The sequence below is a fragment of the Callospermophilus lateralis genome, chromosome 4 (assembly GCF_048772815.1).
Source record: "Callospermophilus lateralis isolate mCalLat2 chromosome 4, mCalLat2.hap1, whole genome shotgun sequence".
Classification (NCBI taxonomy): domain Eukaryota; kingdom Metazoa; phylum Chordata; class Mammalia; order Rodentia; family Sciuridae; genus Callospermophilus; species Callospermophilus lateralis.
Window position 1 is genome coordinate 137,134,354 of NC_135308.1, and position 9,412 is coordinate 137,143,765.

At 38.5% G+C, this 9,412-nt stretch overlaps 1 pseudogene; it reads left to right on the forward strand.

Moving 5' to 3' along the window:
• The first annotated feature begins 2,286 nt into the window (after window positions 1-2,286).
• Window positions 2,287-3,595, forward strand: LOC143398542 (selenide, water dikinase 2-like; annotated as a pseudogene).
• The last annotated feature ends 5,817 nt before the right edge of the window (window positions 3,596-9,412 follow it).

Below are 9,412 nucleotides of genomic sequence, written 5' to 3' on the forward strand. Positions count from 1 at the left end.
GTCCCTGAATTCTATGAACCACTCTAACAAATTAATGAAACCTAAAGAAGGAGTGATAAAAACCTCAATTTGTAGCCATTTGTCAGAGGTTCCTGAGGCCAGGAATTGTGACTAGTGTCTGAATGAGGACCATTTTGTGGCAGTGAGCCCTCAACCTGTGGGATCTGACGCTGTCTCCAGGTCAGTAAGATTTGAATTGAATTGAATAAGAAGTTGCCCAGCTGATGTTCACTGTATAATCCTGATATTTTGAGCACACAGAAGTGTTCTGCACTGAGAGTGTATAGTAGAAGATACTGAGTTTGAGTTGCATTTTTCTTCTGAATCACCAGAGTTCCATTTTCACAGATAATTATTTTATGTTAGTTTATTTTATTGCATGGTTATAAAGTAACTGCTTTAAATCCGACCCATAACAAGGCATACTATGAAGAATGAAATAAAAACCCAAATAGATAATTCATAGAACATGAACTTTAAGAATGAGGCATTAATTTAAAATTAAACTCATAAACTCTGAAAATGTATATAATTTAGTTACATTGTTTCCTGCATTGTTAACATTTAGTATTTACCTGCTATGTGTGAGGAGAGCAAGGAAGGAAGGAATGGATATTCATTCATTTTTTTCATGACTAGTCATTTGTGTTATGAGTCAGGTATTATGCAAAGTCTGAGGAAGAAAGGATGACTAAGACATCTTCCCACACATCATAGAAACAAACACAGTGGACCATCCTCATTCATGGGTTCTGCATCTATGGATTCAACCTACTGTGGTTCAGAAATATTACATTGCTGCTTACATATACTGAATGAATAGTTAGACCTATAATAAGTTGTATATACACAGACCAGATACAGACTTTTTTTTTCCTTGTCATTGTTCTACAGACAATATAGTGTAATAAAGTTACATAGCATTTGCAGTGGATTAGGTATTGTAGGTTATCTAGAGATGTTTTAGAATACACAGGAGGAGAGACTTGAACATTTGTGGATTTGGGTACCTGCAAGGATTCCTAGAAACAGTCCCTGCAGACACCAAGGGATAACTGTGTATGATTTTTATTTGTCAACTCTATACCCTGATAAAAAATTTAAAAAATAAATTTTATAAAGACATATCCCCTATCCTTATTGATAACTGCTATAAAAGGTGATTAGTGCTATAATGGAGATAAATAAAAGACATTCTGAGATTAATGCAGTAAAAGGACAGAAAGTTTAGCTTTTGATATCAAGCAGACCTGGATTTAAGATGATTGTTAATTCTATTCTTTTATGTCAAATCGTTGTAAAAAAAAAATTACCACATGTTGGGTGACTTAAAACAGCAGAAATTTATTCTCTTATAGCTCTTGAGTCCAGAAATCTGAAATGAACTGTCACATGGCTGATTCCTTCTGGTGGGTCTGGTGGTCCCATGCCTCTCTCCTCTTTGCTGGTGTCTCTGACAATTCTTGGATTGTAAATGCATTGCTCTGATCTCTACCTCTATAATTATATGGCCTCTTTTCTTTATGTCTTTTCTTCACACAGCCTTCTAATAAGGATACCAGTCATTGGATTTAGGACCCACAATTTCATTATGATCTTATCTCAGTCAATTGCATCTGCTATTTCTAAATAAGGTCTCATTCTAAGTATCTAAGTAGACATAAACTCGAGGGTACACTATTCAATCTAGGACATTCACTTATTAGTAACTTAGATGATTCAATTAAGAACCCAATTTCTCTGTTTTATCCATTAAATGGAGATGAGAATAGTAGCTATCCTTTAAGTTGTTGAAATACTTCAACAAAGCAAACAACAGTATTCAGCATAGTGCTTGGCACATAAAAATTGCTGAAAAAATGCTAAATTGTAATAGTTCTGAAGTGCTATAGTCCAGTTCATTCTTGCAGGGAAAATGTTTTGTTAAATGGTATTTGGGAAGTGTACCAACTTCACTTTTCAAAATCTATGCTATTTATCTGGCAGAATAGTTTAGATTACTTCTAAAACTTTTTGGAGGAGAACTGTTACATGATAGCAAAAATTATCTGAGAAGTATTGATGTGCCAGGTGTTTTCCAATCTTTAGGATATGAAAAAAACCTTCCCCAAAATGTGCACATGAATTTGTCACTTAAATTGGTGTTTAGAGGAAGGTAGTGTACATTTGAGTCTGTGAAGCACAGGAGAATCTCTGAGGACAATGTTTGATTGTTATTTCCTATTACCATGAGTAGATCATAAAGGAGCCCTCTCCTCTCCCTCTCCTCCCTGATAGGCAGATGCAATGGTGGAAGCTATGGGGGCCAGCCAAGAGATGATGGTGGTGGCACAAGGTTTCTCCCACTATGTGGGTTTTCTTGGCAGAGGCTTCTATAAACACTGGTCCTTTAATCCCCTGGTACTGGGACTCATCTCCAGCTGGTGGCTGACAGTCTTCACAGGTAGGAAGAGCTGAATCTGCAAGGTCCCCCAGGGGATGCAGCTCAAACTCCTGTGGGACTGATGGGGCTGAAATCATAGCCCCAGCAGGGCCTGGGCCTCAGCTATGGCTGGAAATTGGCAATTTCACAAGCCATCCTGTCATCTCCATTAGCCCTGACTGGCCTTGTCCCAGCCTTTCCAGCCCTGGGCATTGGATTGAACTCTTATGTCATTCCTTTGAGGCACTGGGCCTGCCACTGGTGCATATCCATGGCTTCTTTTACCCCTTGATGGAAGGTTCCTACAGCGTGGGGTACATTGCTTGGCCAAACATGCCAAGACCTCTAGGCCATGAGCATTACTGAACGTGAGGATATGTTAATGTTACTCAGTGTCAGCCAGTTAGTGAGTGAGGAGGAACAAGAAGAAAGTAATACCACTCATGACCCAAGGCTTTGGGATGCTGCTGAGCAAGGAGGGTCCACAATGACTGGTGATCACACTGGTCAACATTTGGATTATCATTGGCAGAGTTGCCACTGTGATTTGTTGGCCAGAACTTAATATCAGACAGCGCCGTTGTTGTTCAGGATGTGCTTGTGTTAACCAAACCCTTGGGAACTCAAGTTGCTGTAAGGGCCCAATAGAGGCTGGATAATCCTGAAAGATGGAATAAGAAAAAAAAAATGGTGGTCTATCAGGAAGCTCTGATCAGTGTGGCTATCCTAAACAGAACTGCCACTTGACTAATGCACAGTATAATGCCCATGCAGCCACAGATATCACAGGCTTTGGCATACTTGGGCATTCTCAGAACCTTGTAAAACAACAGAGAAAGGAGATGTCTTTTGGCATTCATCAGCAGCATTGTGGCCAAGATGGCTACCATCCACAAGGCCAGTGGGCAGTTTGGACTTCTTCCAGGAATCTCAGCCGAAACCTCCAGGGTATTACTGATTTGTCTACTAAGAGAATAGATGGTTTGCTTTTGTTCTGCCATCAAGTCTTCCAAGGGTTGCCAGGCATAGATTGTTGGTATTGTGGAAAAGGGGAAAAGAACTGCCAAGAAAATTGACAAACCTCGAGTTACTGAAATCCTGCCTGGTGGGGTCAATGCTACTAATGTTCTTTACCAGGACAGTTCCAAAATTTCCGCTGAGTTTATTTTGTAAGATAGAACAGCAGATGTTGTTGAGATCTTAGATCCTTAGTACACAATCAGACAATTCTCAAGAGTTGATTTTAAGAAATTTCCTAAGAAGGCAATACTGCCTGCAGGGGTTCCAGCTGTCCATTCTGGGTGACTTGCATGAGCCTATCGAAAACTGCCTCTATGTGCAATCCAAGGCCAAGAATAATATTTTGAATTTTGAGGGGATGTGTGTTCATCTCTTAGATGGATAGGGAGCAGAAAAATATGGGGTTTTTTTTCTTTCCAAAGAAGAATGAGGGATTTTTCTTTGTGCTGGGATAATTATTATTTTTGCACGGGAAATAAAATTATTTATTAAAATTACATTGAGAGAAAAAAACAATAAATTGCAAAAATAAAATAATTAGATCAGAAGCAGTGGATTTTGATTGATACTGTTGATAAATCTACATTGTTAAAACAGATTCTATATCTGCTGGGAACAGTGGTGCACGCCTGTAATCCCAGCAGCTTGGGAGGCTGAGACAGGAGGATTGTGAGTTCAAAGCCAGCCTCAGCAAAAAGCAAGCCACTAAGCAACTCAGTGAGACCCTGTTTCTCAATAAAATACAAAATAGGGTTGGAGATGTGGCTCAGTGGTCGAGTTCCCTTGAGTTCAATTACCAGTATCAAAAAGACAGACAGAAAGATAGATAGATAGAGAGAGAGAGAGAGAGAGAGAGAGAGAGAGAGAGATATTCTATAACACAATTCAAACTCTTTATTAGACTTTCCTGAAGTATTGGCTCTTTTCTGCTCTGGACAAGAATTGAGAAGCTTGTCCATTGACTGGGAAAGGTGAGTAAGCAACATCTGACTTTTTTTGTGTTAATGATCCCTCTTTTCCTCTCACCCCATTAAGGACTAGGAGAGCCAAAGCAAGCCCAGAGCTGAGGCCTTGGTGGTCATTAAGATGCTGAAACTTGTGCTGAAATTTTCTGATGATTCCATCAATTTTTAGAACAATTTCTAGCTGAATAAATAAAATGTTTGCTGGAAAAATAATTCAATCTTTTTCAAAACTGTACAACTCTCTTCAGCTTCTCTGGTGAACTTTAATTGACTGAAATAATGACTATTTTAACCATTGTGATGAAGGTCATTGCCATAGTGCTTCCCTTAGAGGAGAAAAGGCTACAAGGCAAAAAACAAAAACAAAAACAAAAATCAAGGTAACTCCTAAGGTAACCATAATGTCTGGAAACAGTAATTATTGTGAGAAGGAGGGGAAAGAAAGTCAGAAAGGGCATGAATGCACAGGCAGGTATGCTCTTTTGTACTGGTTGATAAGAGAAGGCCTGATGTGGGCAATGTGACATTTTGGGGGCATCAAGAATGGAGTAAAGAAGCTGGCTGCCCACCCTATCTGGGGAAGAGCATTTCTGGAAAAGAAATAACAAAATGAAACACTCTGCGATCAGAATGCACTTAGATTGTTCTAGAAACATCAAGGTCCTGGAATCTGATGGGATGGGGAAGCTGGAGCAGGGATGAGTGGAGAGAGCTGAAGGAAATTCCATTAGGAATAATCAGGACCTGATAAAGGGTGTTCTGTATTACGTGGCAGGAGCTTCTAGTGTCATGTTTACTATGATGGGAAGTGACTGGAAGGTTGAGAGTAAGGGAGTGATTGGCTTTTTGCATTTTCACTGGATATATAATATCCACTGAATTTACGTTATCAAAGAAATAATTACAATAATAATATAAGGCAAGATTTATGCCATGATATAAATACTAAAATAAGAAATGAAGAAATGAAAAAAAATGGCCATAGATTGAATGTGTTAGATTATAAATAAAAAAGAACCAAGACAAAATAAAGCAAATTAGAAAAAATATTAAAATTTTAAAAATATGATATTAAGAGAGAAAAATATAGGAATTTGAAAAACTACTTTGATCCAATTGGTTAGATTTTGTTTTAAGCTACTATTTAATGAACACTCACTCACCACATCTTTGACGTCTGCTCACAGAATGATCATACATAACGAGGGAAGAATTATAGGTTTATTTCACAGACATAGATGATATAATGAAATATTGTTAGAATTTGAAAGATGATCAAACAAGCTCAGAGGGGTAAGGAAGTTGTTGAAGGTACACATCATTAAGTAGCAGAGCCAATATTTTAATCGAGATTTCTCTTATCCCAAAGTCTATGCTTTTGACTACTATTAATCATCTTAAAATTATATTTTTGTTAAGCATCTTTTCCGTAAGAAGGATGTGAATTTTAAGCTAGATATGTTGTTATTCTGCCATGCAACCTGCCCAAGCCTCTTTATTGTCTGCCTCATGTAGCTGGAGTGCCCAGCATGTTAGCTCCACCTGTCACAGGACTTCACTATCTTCCTCTGTGCCCATCTCTCAGGAAGGAAACTTGCTGCCCTCAGGGGGACCTTGTCTATGTATAGAAGTCTTGGTCCTGCAGTGATGATACAGGTCTCTTTATGGAAATCATTACATTTCAAGAAGATAAGATTGGCCTAAAGACCCAGTAAAGGAAAACAAAAACAGAGTTACTACAAAACCAGGATTCTTAGAGCAATCTTTCGTACTAGCAGTCTACACACACAGTCTCAGTCACCTAGGTCCCTCTTGGCTCTGACCTCTCCCTCTGTCCCTTCCTTATCGACTGATCTGCCTGAAATTTGCTTTACAAAGGATGTTGACACTTTTTTCTTCACCTTTTCTTCTTAAAACTTTTCAACAATCATAATTAATCTTTATGCTTATGACTCACCACATACTCTGGGTCCATTTCCTTGCAATAGCAGCTTTCCCCTTGGCCCATTCAAATGGCTGTCTACATCGTCAATCCTGAAATTTCTCTTTCTGAATGGGCTCTCCTATTTCTCCACATCTTCTCTTTCAATTTTAGTAACTTTGGTTTTGCTTTTGTGATGGCTTCCGCTATCCTCCAACTTATTTATTACTGGCTACTAGTTGGCAAACATCTCAGCTTCATTAATCTATTATTACATGTCCTTTCAACAGCAGGTATGAAGCTTTGCCTTGATCCTCCAAAATCACTTGGATCACAACAAATCTTGGTCTGGTCTATATATCCCAAATTTCTAAATTTATAACACATTTTTCACATTTGTGGCACTTGTTGATCCTGGGATTGAGGCTCAGCACTTCATTTAAGGTTATAATTTATTTTTCCCTCTTAGGTCATTGGCTGAGTTTTCCTTTAGTCTTTGCTGCCTATAGACATCTGTATAAATATTCAGAATTGCTTAATCCTGAATCCTGTCTTTCTACAACCTTTTAGGTTCGGATGTTTGATTCTACTTGCCCTCAAAGGTAGGATCTAGAAAGCCACCTGGACCAGAATCCTAGAGCTCATCATGTCAAGAATATATATTTACTAATCCTTTTCTTTCTTTTACTCTCTTGACTGTTTAGTATAGGATATACTCCATTAATCCCTGAATCTGATTCTGATTTTTCTTCTCTAATCCCTACAGATTTTATTCTCTAATACCTTTCCATTATTTCTAAATGCTACTAAATTTGCAGATTATGTTTTTTTGAGAGCCATCAAAATCTTATGTTTTTCAGATTCAATGAAATATCTTATTCTCTTCATCATCCTTATTGGTTTCTAACCCATTCTTTTTGGTGGCAGTTATAAGACCAAAAACAAAAACAAAGAAAAGATTCTCTGGCTCTTCTAAGGCTCTTCTCAAGCCCCTGAATCCCAAAAGTGATAACTATTTTATATGCACCTTAGAGTTGTTTACCTTATAAGAGAATCATCAATATTTACTCGTTCGAACATATTACTCTTTCAAAGATCCTCTCTCTCTCTCTCTCTCTCTCTCTCTCTCTCTCTCTCCCTTCCTCCCTCTCTCCCTCCCTCCCCCCACCTCTCCAACCAAAGTTTTTTGGCTAGGGTAACACAAATAAACTTTTCCAGAGAAAAATAAAATTTATCTGAAGGATATAGTTAGATCATGGTACCAAGAAGCCTGAAACAGATTTGATATTTCATGGGAACCAAGGAAATCCCAGAGGGAATTTAAAAATGATTTGTTTGATGGCAAAAACAGCTTGGCATTCCAGGCCTGACATTTTTGATGAATCCATTTCTAGTCTCTTGTCACTCTCTCTACTATTTGATATCTACGGAGAAAGAACCCAAATGATTTGACTTGGGTTATAGAAGTTGCTTGTTGGCTAAGGAGAAGAAAGACCTCCAAGGACTGACCCACTGAACTATACCTGATGGAGAAGCAGTACTCCCCAAGAGGTAATTGGGTGTCATGAAGAAGGAAAAATGAATGTCATGTGATCAAAACAGACACAACATCCTGTCTCTGAGAAAGAATTCATCCTACTCTTTCCCAAAAGTTTTTCAATTTTCTCACCATCTTTTTGAATCATTTTCTCAAAGAATTTTTTTCCCATAACACTCTCTAATATACTCTTTCTAATCTCAAGTTCTCTTTCTTATTGAAAACTCTCATTCTTCTTTGTATCTCCAACATATAAGCCTCAAAATCACTTTATTTTTTCTTTATTTATCAACCATAGTCTATCTAATTAATTTCAAATTTTTGGTGATATTGTGTGAAAAATATTGGCCCATTTAATCTCCTTTCTCTTTATCCCCTGAAAGCTGGTACTATCACAATAAGAATCATAGATGATTTTCTTCCCCAAAACTTTTCCAACATAGTTTTTATATTGTCCCAGAGCTTTATATTATTGCTTTCTTGCTTAAAATAACTTTTAAGGCTTTTTATCTAGTTATACAAGTCCCTAACTAATCTGGCCTCAACTGACCTTTTCAAAGCCAAGTCCTTGTCCCAGAGCTGCAGAACAGTGGCCTGGATGGGCTAGAGCAGGCTGCAAGCCAGGGCCCCGGGGCCCAGTGCTGATGCCCACTCCACACAGTTCCGTAGCTCCAAATCCCCCACCCTGGAATCCATAATCCCAGACCTCAAACTCCTGGGAATCTGGAATTGCAGGGAAGTGGCAAGAAAATGAAAGTGTGGCCAATCTGAGTGGAGGTTCTGACTCAAGGGTTAGCCAATAGTATTAGTACTTTTCCAGACCTTTATTAGCATAAATTTGGACCAGTTGCTTTGGTCCAAGTGCTACATAAACCCTTAGACAGGCACACTTAGATGACAAACCCTATCAGGGTCCCCTCTTGTCCTTGCAAGAGTTCTGTTTCTATTCTTTGCACTTGAAGAAAACCTTCTCCTTTCACTCTTGCCTTCTGTTTCCCCTTGAGTCTCATTCCTTAGATTTGTGAGATAAGAACCTGGAAATAGGTTGGTGAGCTGCTGGGGTCTATTGCAACACTGGAGGGAGCTGCAACACTCAAGCTACAACAGGCCACTGGATAATAGTGGAGGAGAATCCAGCCTGGTGATGAAGGTAGTCATCCCCTGCTGTGATTAGCTGCTAAAGCTAAAATGGACTTTCTAGGCTACAGAGGCCTGCAGTTTACATAGGCCCCACCCACCAACAGAAGTAGAGAATCAAGTTTCATCTCAAACTCTGGTTTCATTTTACAAAACTAATTCCTTTCATTTTTTTTTAAAAGCCTCCTTCTGGAAACACATAATCCACTGTTAAGGATATTATAATGATTTTCCCAACAACCCTTCTACCCATTGGTTAGTAAACATGAATTGAGAGGGAAATGGCCCTACCCTCAGATCCAAGAGGCCCCATGATTATTTCCATCCAAACACAGCAATCCACTTCCACTTCAGAATGATTGATATTTATTTATATCAGGCTAACACTATTAGCCTGATAGTGGTCTATT